The sequence below is a fragment of the Haemaphysalis longicornis genome, unplaced genomic scaffold, assembly GCF_048455015.1.
Source record: "Haemaphysalis longicornis isolate Haplotype H1 unplaced genomic scaffold, Haemaphysalis longicornis Haplotype H1 scaffold_9, whole genome shotgun sequence".
NCBI classification, from domain to species: Eukaryota; Metazoa; Arthropoda; class Arachnida; order Ixodida; family Ixodidae; genus Haemaphysalis; species Haemaphysalis longicornis.
In genome coordinates this window covers 81,770,704-81,792,353 of record NW_027526460.1, presented here as the reverse complement: position 1 = coordinate 81,792,353, position 21,650 = coordinate 81,770,704, and the positions used below count along the sequence as shown (strand labels likewise).

At 47.2% G+C, this 21,650-nt stretch overlaps 1 long non-coding RNA gene across 1 annotated transcript in view; it reads right to left on the bottom strand.

The window, feature by feature from the left end:
• The window catches only part of LOC144151634 (uncharacterized), an 81,055-nt gene that overhangs the window by 41,893 nt on the left and 17,512 nt on the right, over positions 1–21,650 (bottom strand). The window contains exon 2 of the long non-coding RNA XR_013318929.1: positions 9,211–9,365. This is a non-coding gene — a long non-coding RNA (uncharacterized LOC144151634). The remainder of the gene's footprint in view (positions 1–9,210; positions 9,366–21,650) is intronic.

Genomic DNA, 21,650 nt, shown 5'->3' with positions numbered 1-21,650 from the left:
GATAGGGCCACGTACGCCTCCAAAGAGACGTGTGACCAGACCCCAAGGAGCGAAGGTGCCGCGGGGTGCGGTAAGCCTAATCTAGCGAAGGATCACGCGTGCATGCCGAAGGGCAATCCACGCAGGGACAACCACGTGACCGGCAACAAAGTGTACAAGGCACGGTTTAAGATGCCGGGCGTGGTACGGCGGCGACAGTGGGAGCGGCGCATTGAGCCGAGATAAAAATGCAGCAGCAACAGCTGTCACTTGCCGTAGACTTTCCAACGCTGCAGCTGACAAGCAACAAGACAAGAAGAACATTGTCCTGAGAAAGAGCGGAGTCGAGGGGAAGATCGCCTTCCAGGGAGAGTATACTGCGCAACAAAAGCAGGAGCTCCAGCGGCACGAGGCGGGGACGGCAGCCTTCGCGAGAGCGCGTGAGCTGGCCTTACAGAGCCAAGGGATCAGTCGTGAAGAGCGGTGAGAATGCGACCAGGAGACAACGCTCCAAGAAACAAGAAAAAAGCGCCGCCTTTGCGGCCCTTCGCACCGAAAACAAGGAGCTGCGCCAGGCGCTGCAAAGCCATGCGACGCTCCCCTAAAATGCTACCAAGCCTCCGAAACACTCCTCTCCGCAGCCGCAAACGGAAGGAAGGAACACCGAGCAAGAAGACAAAGAACCGGTCATCAAGAAACGAGTAATGGTGACGCAAGGCGAGATAGAAATCAGCAGCAGTGAGGCCCGAGCGGATTAGTTGGTGGTGGCTCAGAAAAGCATGCAAGCGCAAGTAGACCGGATGTTCGAGAAGATCCAGACAGCCATCACCGAGCAACGCAAAATCTACGGCGAAAGATTTCTCAAAATGGAGACGGCGCTGCAGCACCTGGTGGCGCAGGGAGTGCGAACGGAACAACAACGAATCCAGGTACAGCAGTGATTGTGTGGCAATGGAACTGCCATGGCCTCGACAGGAAATCGACAGTCTTACAACAATATCTTAGGAGGAGTGATCAAGAAATAGATATACTACTGGTGCAGAGGACGTTATCGAAGACCTGGCCGTTACACGGATACGCCGCAAAAGAGGGTAGCAGAGGCATATGCGTCATGACTAAAAAGAAACACACCGCATTCTAAATAGAGCTTAAGAACATCGCAACCGACCACGCATTTTTTGAGGTTTGGATCGCAAAAAAGGCCACGAAAAAGACGACCATCTACGTGGCCAACATCTAGAGCAGCCCGAGAAAACGCAAACTCTCCTGGGCACTCTTCAGCAAGGTAAGCACGCAATGAGAAGAGCCAATTTGCTCGTGTGCGGTTATTTCAACGCGACAGACCAGTCTTGGGGTGACATCAAAGGCAACGCAAATGGCAAGCACCTGGCGGCGGACGCGGCAGCCAAAGTATATGTCCTAGTCATGTACCCGTCCAATCTAACCAGTACCGGAAACTCTGTATCCCGGGACACAACGCCTGACCTCAACTTCGTTAAGAACATTGCGGAGGAAGATGTCATGCGGCGGAATAGCGGCGCGAATAAAGGCAGTGATCACGCCATGGTAGACACCAGGATCAGATTACAGACACCAACGCGACAAATACGAAAGCACCACTGGGTCGACTGGGATGCATTCCGGATGCAGAGGTCTCAACGAGCAGAGGAAAAATCACGGACATCAGCACCTGAATGGATAGAGTCACCAGGGACATCAAGACGGTTGATTACGACGGGATACAACAGGATCGATAGAGTCGACAGCCGGCTAGTCCACCCTCTGGGGGCTAAGCGCTCTATCCGAGAACGATTGAAAAAGCAAAAGCTCAACAGGATACTGCGCAAAGAGGTGGCGGAGCTCAATCACAAAATCTAGAAGCACAGCCGCGTGCTCAGGAACAAAACATGGAACGAAATTTGCAACGGGGCAGACGGCCTACTGCATGAGGGAAAGACCTGGAACCTGTTCCGCCACCTCTTGGGCGAAACCAAGAAAAAATCTCTTCAACGCGACAGACCAGAGAAAATTACGCATTGGGAAATCAAAGAAAAGGGAGCGATGGCGGTGGAGCAGCAGCATCTCAAGAAATACATCCCCGACTCGCGGAAGGTAAAGCACAGCGACTATCGAGGCAGAACGACCGCGAGACTAGACAGAGAAATCAGCGTGGCGGAAGTACGAGTGGTCTTGAAAAATCCTAATAGCAGGTCGTCGCCGAGGCTAGACAGGGGTATCAATAGGCCGCTCCAGAACCCAGGCGAAGCGTCTATAGTAACACTGACAAAATATTACGGCTGTTGGAGGACGGGAATCGTGCCGAAAGAATCGAAGAGCTCACAGATGATCCTGATGTTCAAGCCGGGCAAACCACAAAGCATAGACACGCTCCGACCGATCTCGCTTACGTCCTGCATGGACAAGGTGTTCGAGCACTTCCTGATGTCACGGTGGCAAGATTGCCTCGAAGATAACCACCTCTACCGCGCAGCGATGATCGGCTTCCGACGCAATCTCTGCACTCAAGTCGCCATGCGCTACTGAGACACCTAGCCATCGACAGGGATACTCGAGACACCACGGCAGCATTAGGGCTCGACCTACAAGGAGCTTTTGGTAACGTTAACCACTCATAAATACTCGAAACATTTTCGAGTTTGGACATGGGCAAAAGATCTTACGAGTGTATTAAGAGCTTTCTGACAAGGCGAACGGCGGTGCTCATCGCTGGAGAGGTAGAGACGTAATCCAAAGAGGTCAGAAGCCGAGGTATGCCGAAATGGTCAGTGGTCTCGCCGCTCCTATTTAACCTGTCGATGTTCAGGGTCGCCCACCGCCTCGCAGAGGTGGACAACGTCGAGCATACGATATACGCCGACTATATCACCCTGTGGGTAAAGGGAGGTAGCGACGCCCAAGTGGCAGAGGTCCTGAGAAAGCAGTATAGTCGGTTGATTGGAGCCTCGAGAGCACTGGATTGAGATGCTCACCCAGTACGTCTGTGTTGCTACTGTACAAGCCCACGTACAGACAGCGTGGACAACAAAGAGAACGAGAGCAGTCAAGACACACACCCAGGACGGGTCGGTGATCCCCAGGGTGTCCGACATCCGGGTACTAGGCAAGCTTCGCAACAAGAAGAGCGACAATGGGGCTACAATGGCGTAGATCGTCGGCAAAGTTGCCAGTGCCATTTTGCTCATGAAACGTGTTTCCAATAGGAAGATGGGGCTGCGCGAGGAGAATCTCACATGACTAGTGCTGTAATTCGTCATGAGCCACATAACATACGTGGCGGAGTTTCACAAGCGCAAGACCAATGATTAGAAAACCGGAATCGCTCATCCGAGGGGCGTATAAGACGGGCATCGATTACCCGAGTCCACAAGTACCAAGCGACTGCTAAGCCTTGGCGTACACAACACCTTGGACGAAATCACCGAGGCCCAATGGGTTGCGCAGCTAGAGAGGTTGACAAGAACAAAAGCAGGCCGAAGAATCGTGGACAAGCTGGTTTACAACGACTACGAAGAGAAGTGCACCAAGATGCAGCTACATTGCGACACCAGGGACAAAATCCAGGTGGATGCAGTCCCACGTATCATGCACCCGAAATACAATGAGGGAAAGCGGCGAGAACGGGCCAAGGCGCCGGTGGAGCTGCACGCCGGGGACGCTGGAGCCGATTCGTCGATGCAGGAGAATGCTACAACAGACGTGGCATCGTGGTGACGGTGGTGGACGCCCAGTGCAACGTCCGAGCAGCGGCCAGCGTTGTGAGCGGCAGATCGGAGGGAGCAAAAGAGGGGGCGATCGCGCTGGCCATCAAAGATCCCGCCAGTACGATGGTCCTGAGTGATTCGAGGCAAGCTGTCAAAAACTTCTTCAAAGGCAGGGTTTCTCCCGTAATAGAGAAACTACTGCGAAGGAAACCAAGCCGCAAAGGGAAGACAAGAATCGAGTGGTTCTTCGAGCACATGCAGGGACGGTGTCAGAACGTGCTGAGAACCAGAATAAAACCGCAAACGCTTGTGCGCGGGAACTCACTAACCGCGCCGCGCAAAATGTCGGAGAGCATTTGCGGCGCAGCACACGACACCTGATGACTACATAAAAAGAAACTACTCAGGCCTATCGAATTGCCAGACGCATGCTTCTGGCGCCCAGCAAAGGATCGAGACGGTCAGGCGGGGTCATCTATAGGCAACTCGAAACAAAGATGGTCCTGATCCCCTACCTAAAGCACAAGATGTACCCGGAGGCATACCCGATGCCACCTGTCGGGCGTTCCACAAAGCCCAAGCAAGACGTCTGCACATCGTATGGGATTGCCTCGAATACCCACACGAATAAAACACAAGAAGGATTCCGCCTGCCTTCGAGGAAGCGGTGCGGACTGAACATAGAAATCTACAACTCCAGGCTGTCCAGCTAGTTGTCCAGCCAGGCAAGGGGACCCCGGCGACCCGGTGACGGGAAGCGGCGGGAGGGGCTCTGGCTGCATTAAACTTCGGACGATAAGCAGCACAAGACACCATAGTGGAGATTTTAGAAGCATCACTGTAGAATTCTGCATAAGTGTGCAGCGATTGTCTCGTCGTCCTTCTTTACTGTCGTTGTCCAAGTCGCGCTCTATTTTTTTAAATCATAATGCACCAACTTGCCCAACAGATTTGCTTAAAGCAGCGTAATGAGTAAGAAATATAGAAAAAGGCAACTTGTTCCAGTTCTGCTCTGTCCTGGCGTCTCCATTTCTCTAAGCTCACAACTGAGCCCATCAGCGGGAACTCTACAGCGCCACCTGCGTCCACCATTCCAGGCTTCTATCTTCCACCTCTCAACACATCGCCATTGTTGGTTTCAATTTAAGCATCGGCACTCTCCGTCCATGATGTCGCCACCCACCATCACCTTGAATAGTACAGGTGCCCTGTGCGAGGAGCAACTCCTATGATCGTTTGTTATTAAGACGTCTTTACCATAATGCCGAGTTTCATTGAGTGCACGCAAATAAATCGCTTACACTGAAATTGTATATACTGTGTAATTCCTTCTGCTCTCAACGCAAGAGCTTCAACAGGAATGAGGCAGAAAGCCTTATAAGCGTCCGCTAGAATAAAACGGTAAATCTTCAGTTTTATTCCGCTAAGAGAAAGGGAATTGTTGTGCTCAATTGCAAAGAAACATGGCAGTTTTGTTCGGTGCCCTTTGTGGGCTGCGCCACATTCAATTCATTTCTTCAGTCGAGCGTGGCTACTGGTTCCTTTTCACAAAGTGGAAGAAGAACCAGCAGTGATTTTTTTCCCAATCGACGAGTGATGTATCAAGTAATAAGAAATTCCGTTTCCTAACCGACGTATTATGATTAGCGCAACAAACACCAGCTAACTTCGCCAACGGCAGCACCCCGCGTTCAATTACCTACTCCCTACATTCCTCCTGCTCAACGCCCTCAGCCGTGTTTCTGGGTTTAAGGAGATGCAAGGTGCGTTCGTGTATTGTCCATCATCACCTGCCCGATGATCTATTCATACTGCATGACCCTATCCCGAAGAAGGCCCCGGTGTGGAGATCACCCACTGTCAGTGGCTGCAAATTTACTGAGGTGAATTCGTCAATATATCCCACATACCTGCCAAAAAAATCCGTCTTGGAGGTTTCTCTGTCGACACAGCACGACGCTTCCCCCAAAACCATCCTAGTCAGATGGGCGAGTACCTGCTCACCAGCAGCCAAAATTGAGCTCGGCTCCGCCACCTTGAGTCACCCCATCCGTACTGACCAGTGACCCGCCACAGGGTACTTATAGGGCACGGGACAGGGGGGGGGGGGGGGCACGCTACAAAACCTGGCAGCCGCGACTTCTGCAGGTAAATTTGTTTTATGGTGAATAAAAGCAAGCTTTCTAACGAAGGAGCGACAGAACAGTGACGAAGCCCCCGACGTCCATGCAGGAAATTGCCCCAGATTATCCGGGATGCGTCGGCGAAACGCGACTGTGGTAAGACGCCGTGACGCCCGGATGGCATGAGGAAGCATGCCATAATCAATACGGCACCACGCGACCACTGGCCATAAACATAGACAAGCTGTGGTGCGGCGCTTCTAATCACCCCGAATTACAAGGCACTGACACCCGGCACCCAGCTATCGGTCGACGGCCACCATAAACCGTTACTGAAACAAGCAGAACTGGGGCACGTAAGGACGACGGGTATAATCAGGTCCAAGCTGAAGAAAGGTTCTTTCAAGTTGAGTGCTTGGGACAGCCACACAGCCGGAGTATATGGTATCATGTGAAGGGAGCACATGTACCTCTCCCATAAAAATAAATGGCATTAAGCACCTTGCAGCATCCTTCGTACTCTACAGCAGCTACAGTGACGTGATTATCGGATTAGCCTTTCTGGCTCACTTTTCTGAATCAATGGTTATCAAAGCAAAGCCTGCTAACTTCTGCGCGAATTCCATTATCACTCCAATAGAAAGCACTCTAGAAGCTGTGACTTGACAGATTGCCCACAACCACGTTTATTTTCTTGCCCTTTCAAGCCTGAGAAATTTTGTCCACTTTCGGAGGTGCCTCTGACTTCAGTTTGGTCGCACAGATTGACTAGCGATTTCTCGAGTGGGGTGGCTCTGTTTAAAAATGTATTTTCGGCGTGAAGCAAACAAAATGGCGTGTTCTGGTGCGGCAGCTTATTGCGAAGTTTCATCGTCTAAACAATGATACATGAAATCCGTTCGGTGGAGAAATCAGAAATTTATGAAAATCATCGCTATCAAAGATTTTACTTGCAAATTTAACGGCCTGTTGAATGCGAGTCAATCTTTCACATGAAACCGTTGCTCTCTCAAGAATATCAGCAAAATTAAAAGGACTTTCCATTCTATTATAGCCACTCATTTTCTTAGATCACAAATGTAATTCAACCGTTCTTTATTTAGTATGGATTATCATTGAAGGTGTAGGCTGGCGTAAGCAACACTCACCTTACTGCGTGAGCTTACTCTTGCTTTGAGCTATCCGCTCCTATGGTAATGCTTCCCTTGTTGTCATATGTTGTAATAACAACAACCCAAACGCCCCTGCTATGGCCCAAGTGTAATTATGCTGAAAAAGGACCGTATCCGGAGCTTCTTATGATTGCGCCACGCGGCAATAACAAAATTACCCATGATGACGCAATCTCCTACTGCCAAGCGACGACACCGTGAACCGCCTCTGCCACCCGGATAACTCACTTTGAGTTGACATCTACGCAAAGTACCGAGAATTGGAAGGGTTTGCGAGAGACCAGGAGAATATTCAGTAAATAACACCGAACGGACTGAACGAGTTCAAGCTGATGCCGCTTGGGTGTGCACGGCAACAGTAACGAATATAAAAGTCGTGGACACAGTAGCAGCCTGCCTGATAGTGCACACTTGCCTAGTTTAGCACTCTTATGTTGCATGTACCAGTAGGTTAGATGCCTTGTACTAATAAAATCATTTCTCGAGCTCATTGAAAAGATGGTATCCAATCTGAAGCCAGAAAAGCCGGCTTTAGGTACAAGGAACTCAAGTTTCAGAACCACGTTGTCAATGTCAACGACCTTTGCATAACGCGGCTAGAACTACGGCTGTAACTGATTTTCGGAAGCGGAAGCAACAAAAAGCCGTGTCAAAATTATTCAGGCTTCGCTTGAAGTACCACCACTATGTCTAAACTTTCGCACACATAGCCGCCCCACTCAGGCGCTCTACAAAAACTGCATCTCTTTCACGCGGCAAAAAGTTCAGCAGATTATCAGTGGTTCGCAGGCATTTTTACTTTTTAGGAGTAAACAAAACTATTATATTTGGTAACAACAATAAATATTCTCAGTTAGTTGTCAGCGCAGGTCTGTTTAATCTGTTCACTGTTACTCCTTATTTGCGCGATGTTTTCATCTGAAAGAAATTTGCACCACAGGCGCGGTCTGGGAGTGTCCTGAGTCTGGGAGCTCTCTGAGTGGGACCAGCGGCGTCCTGTGGAAAAGCTATGAAATTTCTTCACAGACCGCTTGATCGACCAAAATGCTCTGATAAGATCTCTGGACACACAGCTTGTGCGTGAGCCTGGGCTGTTATTGCGTCAAAACGGTATTTTGAAAATCGCGAAAAGGGGTCGGTTTTAAATAACACAGTACGAGTATAAAAGATTACAATAGCATACCTTCATCTCCAAAAGCGCGTATCTGTGTGCATCTAGGTCTTTCGTATGTGCGTTCACTCTTTTGGAGAAAAATTTACGAATGGGTTCATTCTTCGTTCACGATTTGGGCCTTTGAAGGTTTGACAATTGATTGGATGCCCTTTCAGTGAAGGGTAGAGGTGCGTTTAGCTTTTGCGTTCCTTTCAAACTTATTTAGCAAGAGAAGGTAATTTTTTTTAGATTAGATTTGTGGTAGGATAAGGTCAAAAGAACCTTGGCAGAAAATGATTCATTTCTTTTGTATGGAATTACAGTCTTGGCTTTATGCAACGCAACTTGGCAAAGCTTACTCCTGCAATATTTTTGGGTCATATAGATTTTGTCACTGTAGATGCAAATATTAGTAGCGGCGTCAAAAAAAATAGGTGTAAGCTGTTTATACCTAACCACAGCGAGCTCCTGTAGCTAAACTCACCCGGAATGCGTACACCAAAAATTTTAATAAAAAAGGTAAACTGTTTCACCGTTTGTTTCATCTCAGGCTGATAAAGATGCTTAAAACTAAAATATTTCTGTGTAGCCTTCTTTATAATGTTTTCCTCTTGGTGTCTCTGGATAAAAAAGTTTAAATGTTTCACTATTTCTTTGTCCTAAGGGTGATATAGAAGTTTTAAAACGAAAATATTTTTCTATACAATTTCGTAAAACGTTTTCTTTTTGGTGTCCAGGTATGGGTAACAGGTTTATATATTTTATTTGTAGAGACCAAGGTATGTCTTCGCATGACATATTCATGGCCGGCTCCTTTTAAGTTTTGTTATTACACCTCACTTTCAGTGATATTTGTAAATATTTGTTTTTTTACTGTAAAAACATATATATCGATGCAACGATTCCCGAAAATATTTTTGGCTGGACTAGGCGCTCTTTCTGTCGGCAAAACCTTTTCATTTGAACAATTCTCGACATTGTCAGCACTGTATGCATCATTATTTAATCTTTCGTCTTCTCTGGGATTCACTATTTGACATTGAAGCGGTGCAAATACTTACATGAAATTTCGCCATTTAAAAAATTGGTCGAACCAGTAAATATTTGGATTCAAAAATTGTTTTTTATATCTTAAGCATTTCAGGGATGTCCAGGTTTCCAAGGGTTGTGTATCGTTTTGGAAGTAAACCCATATTGAGGCTTCGGTGTCTAAAAACTGCACAAAAAGGAAATATTTTACGGTTTAGGTACGATTCTTAGTGTAGTATCCGGGGTTTTCGCATCTCAGCGTTTCGGTGGTTCTACCGCCAGGGGGCTACGCCGCGGGTATATATTTGACGCCAATCTGAATAAATGACTTTTTTTTGCTTGACTCTTTAATTCGAGCGTACGTCTTCAGCTGCGCCCTTCGGGGCCGTCGCCGACGCGACACCACAATGATGTCGAGCGCTTACATTTCGGTCGGTACTTGAGTCGGCTGCGTTATTGTGGTGCCGCGTCGGCGAAAGCCCCGAAGGGCGAAGCTGAAAATGTACGCTCGAGTCGAAGAGTCAAGCCAAAAAAAGTCATTTATTCAGAGTGATGTCACATATATACCCGTGGCGTAGCCCCTGGTGATAGAACCCCCGAAACACTGAGATGCGAAAACCCCGGATACTACACTTAGTATTTGGAGAATGTGTGCTATGACGTGGTAAAACATAAATGTTTCACTGTTTCGAAAAGAGCAGCCCGCTTGCAAACTATGGACAACGAACAATAGCATGACCGAACTGCTCAACTCTAGAGAGCCTTTTCTCGCCGCAAAGAAACCTTTGGTTATAAAAGGGCTCTCCAACTCTTTGGAATTGCAATGCGGAGTGTCTTCGGTAAAAATTATACATCCCGATCAATCTCATTGAGCATAAATTTGCGCACACTTCTAATGTCACCGGTGTAATAAAGAAGAATAAGCGTATTTTTACGATCGGCGTTTCTACCCGCCGCGGTGGCTCAGTGGCTAAGGCGTTGCGCTGCTGAGAACGAGGTCACCGGTTCGATTCCCGGCCGCGGCGGCCGCTTTTCTGATGGAGGCGAAAAGCAAAAACGCCCGTGTGTACGAGATGTCGGCGCACATTAAAGATCCCGAGGTGGTCAAAATTAATCCGGAGCCCTCCACTACGGCGCACCTCATCGCCTGCGTTGCGTCGGCGCGCTAAACCCTACAATCAATCAATCAATCAATCAACGATCGACATTTCTTCTTTCCTAGATCTTAAAATACAGTTACGAAACGCAATGTATCCGCGCATGGTTGCCTGCATATAACGAGGCGGCGCATTTTGTCTTTTAAACGCAATGTACATTCGCGTGCATCCGGAGGGCAGTGAGAAGAGCAACACTCTGAAACCCTGGGAAGCTGCTCGCAGTGTGTTAGCCGTGGTGTTATCGGTTGACAAATTGCGGTATTACATGTTTCATTGTGCTTTCTTGGAAGTGCCAAGTTTCAGGCCGCCTTTAGGTTGACCGTTTAGCTGGGTTTCAACAGGTGCACATACATACTTTGACAGAATGCCACCCAACCACACAACGATGAAATCTAGCGGTAACCTTGCTGAGCGCCGATTTTTGGGTATGTGCAGTTCACTAGGTATTCTATTTAGGTAAATTTAAAGCAGCTGCTCCAGCTCCAAAATGCGCTCATTTCCGCAGCAGTACGGTAGTGAGCAGGAGCCCAATTGCCCGGACTCCGCTTGATTTGGCAGCACGGTCAACAGAATGATGGGGCTGAGGGAAACATGATGGTGGCTGAAGTTACAAAATCGAGACTTAGTTTTATGACTGCCAGAAGTCAACACTTTTTACAACTATTTGCATTTCATTTCTTAGCACAAAAAACGTACAATAGTGTACTCTATATCCAAGTGTGTACACATCACTGGAGCACCTCAAACGGCAAGAGCACATCAACGACGTTAGCACGTAACAACCTTCACTTAATTTACCTTAGGACTCTGCAACTGCACATAAACGACAGAAACGCCTCAAGCAAGAGGAACCCCATGAAAAAATGCATTCCCTTGTACATACATTAGTGATTCGTTTTTGTAGCTGTTTCGTCGGGGACATACCAAGTGGCCATTGCTGAGATTATCTGGCTATACGAATTTTTATTTACTTATTGATTCGTGATACCCCAGAAACTCAATGAAGGAATTGAGTAAGGGGGTACAAACTTCAAAATGTGACAGGGCGGTCATAAACAAAGACCAGTAATACACATAAAGTAATACAGCATCGTAACAGAAGTGCCAATACATGGGTAGTACCTCACACTTAAACATTTATAATAACGCGAAGGTTTGTCAAAATGCAGAAAACCAGTATAACAACTTCAGGGTGCATAACAGAAACAAAGTAAAAAAATTCGGTTTCCCAGGAATAAGAGTAAAGTGAGCGGCATGGGAGAACAATCACTTGGATACATCAGAGGTAAAACGCAGTAAAAAGTAAATCAGAAGCACAAGGTGTACGACATACACATGCATTCACCTACACATATTGCCACACATACGAAGTCCCGCAACAACATAAAATGCGAGACCAGGGTAAGTACAACGTAAACAAAAGACAAACCAAAGAAAAGCGTGAAACTAGGCAAGTTGGCCCAGCTCCAGCTGCAAACATAGCGATATTTGTGCGATGAAAATTGGTTACACACATGTTCGCGAAATGAAGCTGGTTCGGTGTTACATGTGATAAAGTCGCGAAGATCGTTCGAGAATGCCTCAAGTATATAGCCTTAGGAAGCGCTGATGAGTTCAATGTCTTGGTTTGCGTACATTCGAGTGAAGCTATGGGAATTGTGCAGGCGTCTAGACATGCGCAATGGTTCCGTTAGGGGTAGCGTAGAAAGCTTGGTGCTGTGAATATATTGATGTAGTAAACACAACAGCGCAACTGAGTGGCCAGCGTGCAATGGCGCAATTAGGTGTTCTTGTTTTAATGTTTTTACGCTGTATTGAGTGCTGTAATTTCGTGATATAAACCGCGCTCATCTGTTTTGTATGAACTCAATCTTAGTGGTTAAAAAAGACTGGTAAGAGGGCCAGACTGAAGATACAAAGTCCAGCTGTGGGCGTACATAAGTGACATAGGCCAGTTTACGAATGTTTTATGGAGAGTTGCGTAAATTTTGAAGCGTTTTGAAACCTAAATTTTGAAACCTAATGCGTTTGAAGCTTTCGCGCAAATAACACTAATGAGTGCCGAGCATGAAAGGTTTGGTGTTAGATAGACGCCTACGTATTTTAAGAAAAGCACATAACTATTGTATCATTTTTTGTTGTGTAGGAATAATTGTAGTTACTGTGTTTACCACTGATGGTCATGGTACGGCACTTGGAAACGTTAAAGCACATCTGCCACACGTCCCACCAGCCACTAAGTTTGGTAAGATGTGTTGATTGGTAAGGTGCTCGCCAGCATTGTTAATAGCTTGATATATTAAACAATGGTCAGTGAATAGTCATATTAAACGATGTATATTTTGGTCAGTCATGTATATAGATAAAAAATAATAGAGGTCCGAGAACCCTACCATGGGGGACAACGGAGGGGAGATCGCAGGGAGTGGAGGAGTAGTTATTAACTGTAGTGAACTGTTTGCGGAAGGAAAGAAACTTGAGGATCTACTTAAGGGTAAAGGAATCAAGTTTAAAACAGATAATTTCGTATTAGGCGGCAATAGGCAACGCGGGCAAAAGCCTTTAAAAGTCGATACATATGCAATCAGTTTGTTTATTTTTATCCGTAGTGAAATTGAGATCGGTTGTTAATTCAAAACAGTTGCTTGTCACACGAGAAGCTTGTTCGAGAACCATGCTGGTGGGAAAACAAGAAGTTATTGGACTCGAGGTCACGGCGAACATGGGAAGCGATAATGTGCTCTAGCAATTTGCAGCAGATTGACTTGAGCTAGATGGTCTTATAATTATCAGGTGGGTGTTTACTAGCACTTTTCCCTTCTGCTCCTTGCTCTGCCACCGCAATATTTCAAAAACTGATGACCGCAGCACCCGCAAATTCTGAAGGTACGATATGGTGCTTTTACTCTGATAATTCAGTGTATCTTTAACATTTTTAATGCCCACCATCTGCCTAAATAACTCAAGGAAGTGCACTCAGGTAGCCTTCCTCTAAAACCAGAAAGAATGACACTATCTTCACAGAGCTCAAATTCTTGTATCATATCAGCGCTAAAGGAATAAGACCGTGTCCTACAAAAATAGCCGTCACAGCCTTTCTGCCACCCTTCGAAGCAACAAGTGCGCACTTCGTTGTCTTTACCCTGATAGTACTCACGCCGGTTCAAAATGCCAAAATTTTAGATGATAACTCCTTGGTCTGGCAAGACGAGCACTACGTGACCACATTATCTTCATCGCATTTTTATAAAAGCACGGGGCTGAGTTTCCCAAAGGCACTTTATATATCGCGGTGACGCTGCGATGTTCGAACGGCAAGAAGGCATGGAAAGAAAATATCCCAAGCACGCCGAGTCAAACCACTCTCCCTACTAAAACGCACTGATTCGCAGTAGTGTGCGTAATTACAAAGTTCAGCCAACAACATTAGGACAAGCTATTTAATGAGATGACTCAGCATCAACCCCTTGTTGATAATCCAATCTCGAGATCCATGCGGGCGTCTTGCGGGATAGGGTTCAAAACTCCTGGAGTTTAATGTAACCATCTTTTCTAAAGCGGGTCGCCAAGAAACCATGCTTACAGGTCATTCCGTGCATCTGTCCAACAATCCTGTGAGGGTGGCTGAGAAGGTTGTTCTGTCATCGGTGGCATATTATTTGCGACACGGCGACCAGACAGCGACTTCACGCAGAGCTTCGGGCGATAATATGGTACATTGGAGGGGAAAATGCAAACTTAAGACGGACCTCGGGAGTGAATTGACTTTGTTCTGTTGCATAACGACGTTTTTCACCAGAGCACAGACAATAACGGCATACTCTGTAATCTGTTCCTCCCGGAGAGTTTAATCCTGTCCCGATAAATCTGCTGGGTCACTTTGACGTTACCAAAACCCTCGGCAATGTCTGCCAGAAATAGCTCTAACATTAACTTGCAGACAATCAGACGCTACTCACAAACACGTAGGCAGCGCAAAGCTAAAAAAACGCTGTAATTTGAACACTCAAGTTCCTTGCACGCGATTTTTTTTGTGCCTGCCGACTTCTGTGTGTTCGACCACTCGCATTGAAGACCTTTTTCTGGTTTGTGTCAGTGTATTCCCGCTACTTTAGGTGTGTTTGATGCAGTTTTTGGCGTATGTACGCAAATTTACAGTTACCGCAGGGGAACCCGAATACTATTCGGGGAAATCTTTCTTTTGGGAACCTATAGATCACGGTGGTCTGCGTGTGTCACACCGCCATTGACTGCACGTGGGACCAGTGCACATCGTGGGGATACAGAACACGTGCTGTAGACTAACTGATGCCAATACACAAGTAATTGCAGGTCATTTTTTTTCTCGGCTACACTCAGTGCATTCTGCCCCTATTTAAGTCTTAAAGCGCAGCGAAATTCGAGAAGAAAAAACCAGCACCAGCTGTGATCTCCTGATTCTCATTTCATATGCGAGGAAGCAACCACTTCCCACTGCCCACAAATTATCACGGTTCTATTCGCCCCTTGCAGACCTTGCCCCTTCTCGTCAATATCACAAGGTCTGCCACTGGATTCATTCATCACCTGCAACGTGTAAGCAATTTTCCAACACAGTGCAATCACCACACTACAGGAAGATGCGTAATCCCTCACATCCACCACGTGCATTGTCGGTTGCTGTGCTTTCCAATGAGAGTGAAATGCCGACGGAGTGGTTGAGGGGGTATCTCGCAACCATGTAAGCGTTTGCCAACGTGGTGCAAGAGTCATTGCATGGTCAGCCGACAAGTCACCCCTTAATGCCCGGTCACCGTAAGCGTGGTGGGGGGGGGGGGGAGCGGTGGAGTATTGACGAGGTATCCAGGTGGCCGCCTGTCTTCCGCAGCCAGCACCTCTCCTCCAACCCTTTTCCACTGCATTGTTAGCATGTAACACACAACACAGAATTACATATTCTCCTGGTTCCACAGGCTCGTCAAAAGGGGCACTGTCCATGGCATGTGCCGCTTGATTTCGTCACGCAATTGTACCGGCGAAGCATACATTACTCTTTTCCTTGCTTTTTTTTATGCGTCCTGGTTGTGAGTCATAAACCGCGACATGGTGTCGGCATTAGCGTTCAGATACATCTTTTTGCTCGACTTCTAGGTTAAGGTTCAGTAGCCTCGCCATCTGTGGAGTGTAAGGCCTGGAAATTGAGGCAGTTGTGATAACTGATCACCCTGAAGTTAGCCCGAAAAAACCATGCCTCTATCTCCCTCAACGCCCAAGTGATCGCATACGCTTATTTTCCTACTGTGGCCATGAGAATGTGGGCCGAGATAATATTTGCGCTCAAGAAAGCCAGAGTGCACTACTTCCCTTCGCCATCCTGCAGTGCCAGACAAACACAAACAGCGTAATGGTATGCGTCCTTGGCGATGATAACTTCTACCTTCTGGTCTAGTGCTTGCAGCTTGGACAGCTGCACTAAAAATCAAAATGTCTGAAATTTCAAATGCTTCCAGAGGCTCTGTTCTCCAAGGTGATTGTTTCGGCGGATTGCTTCGGATTTTTTCGTATTACATTGGCGTGTGAAGTAGGTGTTCAGGCACATCCTCCCTAAAATTGTTGGCCAACATGATAAAACTTCGGAGTGGTCCTTTTTTCTAGTACCTGGACGTTCTTAACTGCCGGAACCATCTCCTAATCAGTCCGGTGCCTGCCTCACTCCGCATTATCATGGAAGTATTAAAGTTCTTTTTCTGCAAAGCGGCATTTTCTTGCGTTAAGCGTAAGCCCCGCGCTAGGCAGTGACGTGACGCAAGCACTTCGACAAACGTTGGGGTGCTCTTCCCAGATCTCCTTGTAGATCGCCACATCCTCAATGTATGCGGAAGCATCATGTCGATATGGCGCATGTGTATCATTGATGACTTGCAGATATTGTCTGGAAGCATTTTGCAGGCCGTAGGGTATCACTTTTTATGCGCACTGGCTTGAGGGAGCAGAAAAAGTGGTATAAATCTGCACTTTCCCATCAAGTGGTCTTTGCCAGTAGCCCATGAACACGTTGCAGAGTTATGTACCTGCCTTTCACTACCTGGTATAACAGGTCAGTTGGAATGTTCGTTAAAAATGTGCCTGCCGCTGTCATTTTGTTCAGCTTCCTGTTATGGGAGCAGATGCGGATGCTACCATCCTTTTTAATACACAGACCAGTGAATACGCGTGCGGAATTTCGACAGGGTGTGTAAACCCCAATCTCGAAATTGATTTCTTTGCGTTTCTAAGCACCACTGCTACAGCGTAAGGAGATGCGAGTAGCTGTTGCTCCCCTACCTTGATTTTTATTTTGTGGATTCCCAGTTTTCACGTTCCTCGTTTTTTTATGAACCGTCCCACGTGTCTCGCGATGAAGTCTCCCAGCTATTTTCGCTGTGTGCGATCCAAGTGTGCAAAGTCATCTGACTGGAGCGTTGCCAGTATGTCTCCTACGTTTTGATCGAGAGAGCCATCTTCGAGCTTCATTGCGCAACTGTACGTTATCTGTTTCTCTATCAGAGTGACCAGGCCCTACTAATTTGCTATTAGCTTGCCTTCCCCTTCCTTATGCTGTCATGGTGCTTGCCACAAACTCTTTTCCGGGGGGCCTCACGTTGTAGCATACAACGTACTCCTGCTGAGTGGTCTCACTCGGTCGAGCGGCTTCCTCTCTCGCTTTTTACAAGCAATTTACAAGCCCAGGAATGTATTCTGTTTTCAGGAACCCCTGTGATTTTGGTACTACGTAGTCTACAGACCACGTTTTTTTGAGAATGGAGAGAGGTTCAGTCAGCACCCGTCCGTACATCAGCTCGAGCGGTGACCGTCCTGTAGCTCCCTGTGGAACCTCATGAATATGCCCATAGCAAGAAAGGCATAAACGTATCCCACAGGCATCTATCTTAACTAAATATGTTGAAAAGCATGCTTTTAAACATGGTATTCCAGCGTTCCACCAATATACTACTCTATGGGTGATCAGGTGTAGAGAATATCGGTGTAGCTCCCATTATTTGAAACATCAAGTACTTCATCTTCAACGAAATCTTAGTGCCCTGATACGAGCATAGGGCCTCCGGCACTGCCTGTTCAGAGAGATTATCTGCAGTATTACATAACAAGAAGCTTTTGCCGTTAGTGATTGAAGCCATACTACTTCCGGCTACCTACTGCGTTGATCTACAACTCAAAGAGCACCGCAATGACCACGTACTGAAGGAGTGCCAAAAAGGGCGATACAGTCTATAATTATTGTTTGAAATGGAGTGCTAGGCCTCACCAAGGGTGTTACCAAGACACTGTCGTTCTGCCTCACCGGAGAATAAACCTGGCATTCGTGACCCCATCAACAATACTTTTGCAGGTCCCGGGACACCCGCGGCAACGAACATGAGCTTTTCATCAGCTTCAGGTTTTACGCTTTTCTAATGGAGCCACCCATAGCGAATCTTCACAATTCTGAGCACTCATTTCTGCCTGTGACACGGTATCATTAGCCCCTTAAACACAAGACCTGTGACGTTTTCCTGGTAATACAAAAACTCGTCCTGAGTAAGCATTGACCAGCTCAGACCCCTTGCTATTGCTCTGGGTTATTACAACGCAGGTTGTCGCCTGTTGTTCCTGGCATGTCTCCCCTGAATCCTCAGCTACCGTTCCGTTTCTTCGACCGCTAGGCGGTGATCTAGCACCTTGTCAGGATAAAAGGTTTGTCCTTAAGAAGTTGTGTGTAATCGCATGGCGTGATTAGTGGGCCGGTCTCCTTAGTGGCTTTTGCGTGACCGCACAAAGTACACCAGCCTGAACCGTTTCGGATCCCACGTCCTTCAGTAGCATTCAGCAGAACAGAAGCGAGCTTCGAGTTACTTCTTATTGCCCGAACGCTCCCGTCAGCTTTATCTGCGAAGTCCTGGAATCGTATCTAGGTACGGCAGACTTTCTCTTTACGCGCGCTGTCGCTTGTCAGTGCACTGCCGCGTCAAATGGTTGACCCGAGCTCTTTTGCGTAACTATTGCCAAATTGTGTTTCTTGAGTTGCTTATATCCCCCAACCCCGTCTATCGTTGCCACAGTTGACCCTAATGCAGGCGTCGGCATTCTCGCAACCACCGGTGTGTTTTCTGAACGCCCTGCTGCTTCGACACTTGACGTGCAACCAAGCCCTTTTTAAGGACAGTTTTTGGCAAAGTAATAAGTGGGCTTGCATTCGAAACATTTTTCCTCCACCTTATGCCCGCAGGCACATCTGCGAGCGTTTTAGGTTGTTTTTGCCCTTCATTCACACTTACCGTGTTTTGCGCTCGCCCAGCCCCTCGCTCTCCTCAAAGCCTTTCGCCACCTTTGCCACGGCAGTCTGCGACAAAAACGCATTTTGTTCATTACGAACAACATGCGCGTTCAGCTTTGGACTCCACCATTTTTTAATGTTCCGTGACAACTAGCTGCTTGAGTTCCCTGAATGTGCCCACCGGCGAACTCTGGATTTAATAGTCAAAATGTGTTTCAAGGTGGAATACGCTGCGAACTGATACCAGGACTAATAAAGGACCGATAAAGGACTATTATCTCGCCTTTTCTACTCGAGAAACAGCCCTTTATAACCCCGTGTCGAAACCATGATACTGTCCGGAATGCTTGACTTCAGCTACTAAGAAAAAGGAGCGCCAAAAAACAATACGACAGGGAGTAAAGACAAGCACTGCGCTGAACTGCCAACTGAATTTTATTTAGAAGAACTACGAATATAAACTAGAATCGAAACCAAGGAAAAGAGAAGAAAATCCATAACACAAACACATAAAATGGAAGTCGATTGTGGAAATGAAAGCAGCCACGTGTAATGCGTCGATCACAATCCCGTGTATTTTATCTCCCTGTCATACAACTGGCTAGAGGGTGTGGTCACGCACGTATCTACCATGGTGTGGATAAATATTGCCTCGTGTATCTCCCTCTTGCGCTGCTCACGATACCGGTTCAAGATGACGGTGCTGTCAAATGCTGGTGGGGACAGCTGGCATTGCTGGCACTTTGCACACCGTGCAGCTAGATTTCTGCCATGGCCTGTCCGTAAAGTGTTTGAGTGCTCTCTCAGCCTCTATCGAGTTGTGGGACAGGGAGATAAAATACCTGACATCATGATCGACGCATCGCTCGCGGCTGCATTCATTTCCACAATCAACTTCGATTTTATGTGTTTGCGTTATGAATTTCCTCCTCTCTTCCTTGTTTTTGATTCTAGTATTTATTCATTCTTCTTCAAAATGAAACTCAGGTGGTAGTTCAGCGTAGTGTTTGTTTTTCCTACCTGTCGTATCGTTTCCTGGCGCTGTTTTTTCTTAGTAACATCATTCACCAACTACCCCGTCTCGATCCACTTGTTAAGTTCTTAACTTCAGCTTAGAGATTTTTTTCTCCGTTCTGCTGTCAGCATATACTGGCCGTTTACTCAGCTATGGCGAAGCAAGCCTCGCGTCCCAATTGCTCGGAACGTCATAACCATCGAGCATCGCCTCAATGTCCCCGAGCAACATTGGCGCGAGTGCCTCTATGTTCGCCACTGCTGCCATTACACCATTTACAAGCTGGCCGATTTGATCCACCTGTCTTAATCTGCCGTTCAGCCAAGCGATACACTGTCACTGGTCTCTTTGGACTAAGCCCCATCTCAAGCTCACAACCTAGCTTTCTGAGATCAAGCGCTGCTTCTCCTTTTCCACTTCAGCAATTTTCAATTGCAGCTGAAGCAGCGGAGGCTACTTTTCAGACGCCGTATCCGGCGTGCCACTACTCTGACCCCCAGTGGGGCTCTTGGGGACTTCCAACGCCTGGAAGTTTACAACCCCGTCTCCGTTCATTTCCGAGTTGTTTTGTTCTCGGTCTGCCAATTTTAAAGGCTTTATCGTTGCCTTTGGCGGACAGAAAATCGAAAGGTACCCTCCTTAGGTACCCTTGCCTGGAGCTCTTTCTCCTAAGAAATCGGTGAGATGCCATTGCTTTATTGTCTTCAATAAAGCTTGGTGCCCTGTTGCTTCATTAGTCAGTTGGAGGCGATTGGAATGAGTCTCGGCCAATGTCGCTCTCCACTGTCGCCCTCAGTTCAGCCGTGCAGATCCTGTGGCACTGCGCCAGTAAGGATCTCCCTCCCTTTCTGCACATTTGCCTTGCTGGTGGGGCAGCCGTTGGAACGGGAGAATGATAGACGAACTCTTCGATTTGCTGAAACCTTGACGATACAATAGTTGCTACATCTGCAATTACAAACGTTTTGATGCGTCTCCTCCTCTATTTACAACCTATTTACATGATATTGCATTGAACTCCTTAACACAAATTGCTCTTAAAATGCCAATCAGGAAACAGCAATTTTCTTTGGTTGGATGGAGGATTGGTTGTTGCCGAAAACGTTCACCCCAAACTCTGCTTGGCCAAATACCCGTTGCACAATTGCATAAAAGCAACCATTCACCGCCTGCAGTCCTTGCCTCTTCTTTTCGAAAGACCAAGGTCCACCACTCCATGCATTACAACCCTTCAACGTGGCAGGAATTTGCCAACTTTGTAAATTCACCACACCACAGGGAGGAGCGTCAATCGTCACATCCACCACAAGCATTGTCGGTTGCGCATTGTTTTGTCTGCCCTGGGAGAATCAAACGCCCTGGGAGAATCAATCATACAACAACCTGGCACCACCGTGCAATAAAAATCGCATGCTCTGCCCATGGATCACCCCTCTGTCTCCCGGTAGTTGTAATCGTGGCCGGGGAGAACATTGTTGATCCAAACGGGTGGCTGCGTGTCTTTCGAACCCGACGCACATTTCTGCCATACTATTGCTGAATGCGTTCAGAAGAAGAATTTGTAACGTGCTTCTTTATTAAATACGGTGGAAAAGTATTTATGAACCTTGTGTGCATCTATAACGCGGATGTCCAAATCCGGATAGTCCGAATGGCCAGAGGCTACGCCGGAGCCAACGGATTCTCATAGCCGATGTTAGGGAAAGAATCAGAGGCTGAGACTCGTTTCCATAAACACCATATTGGCAAAATAAAGTTTTTTGGTCCCTCTCTCAAGTAAAATCGGGGTTCGCCCTTTACCGAAACATTTGCACCCTGGCCTCCATCCCGGCCGCCGACAAGCCCGAAGCCAAGCACATAGGAATATTCATGGAAAAAGAAGAGATATCGCTTATACGGATGCTAGTACCTACCCTAATGGTCAATACAAAGTAGCCACAGTCACCACAAAGCGCGCCCTTATTACCTGAGCATCAATCAAAATATCCCCAACCTGGGTTGCCGAGG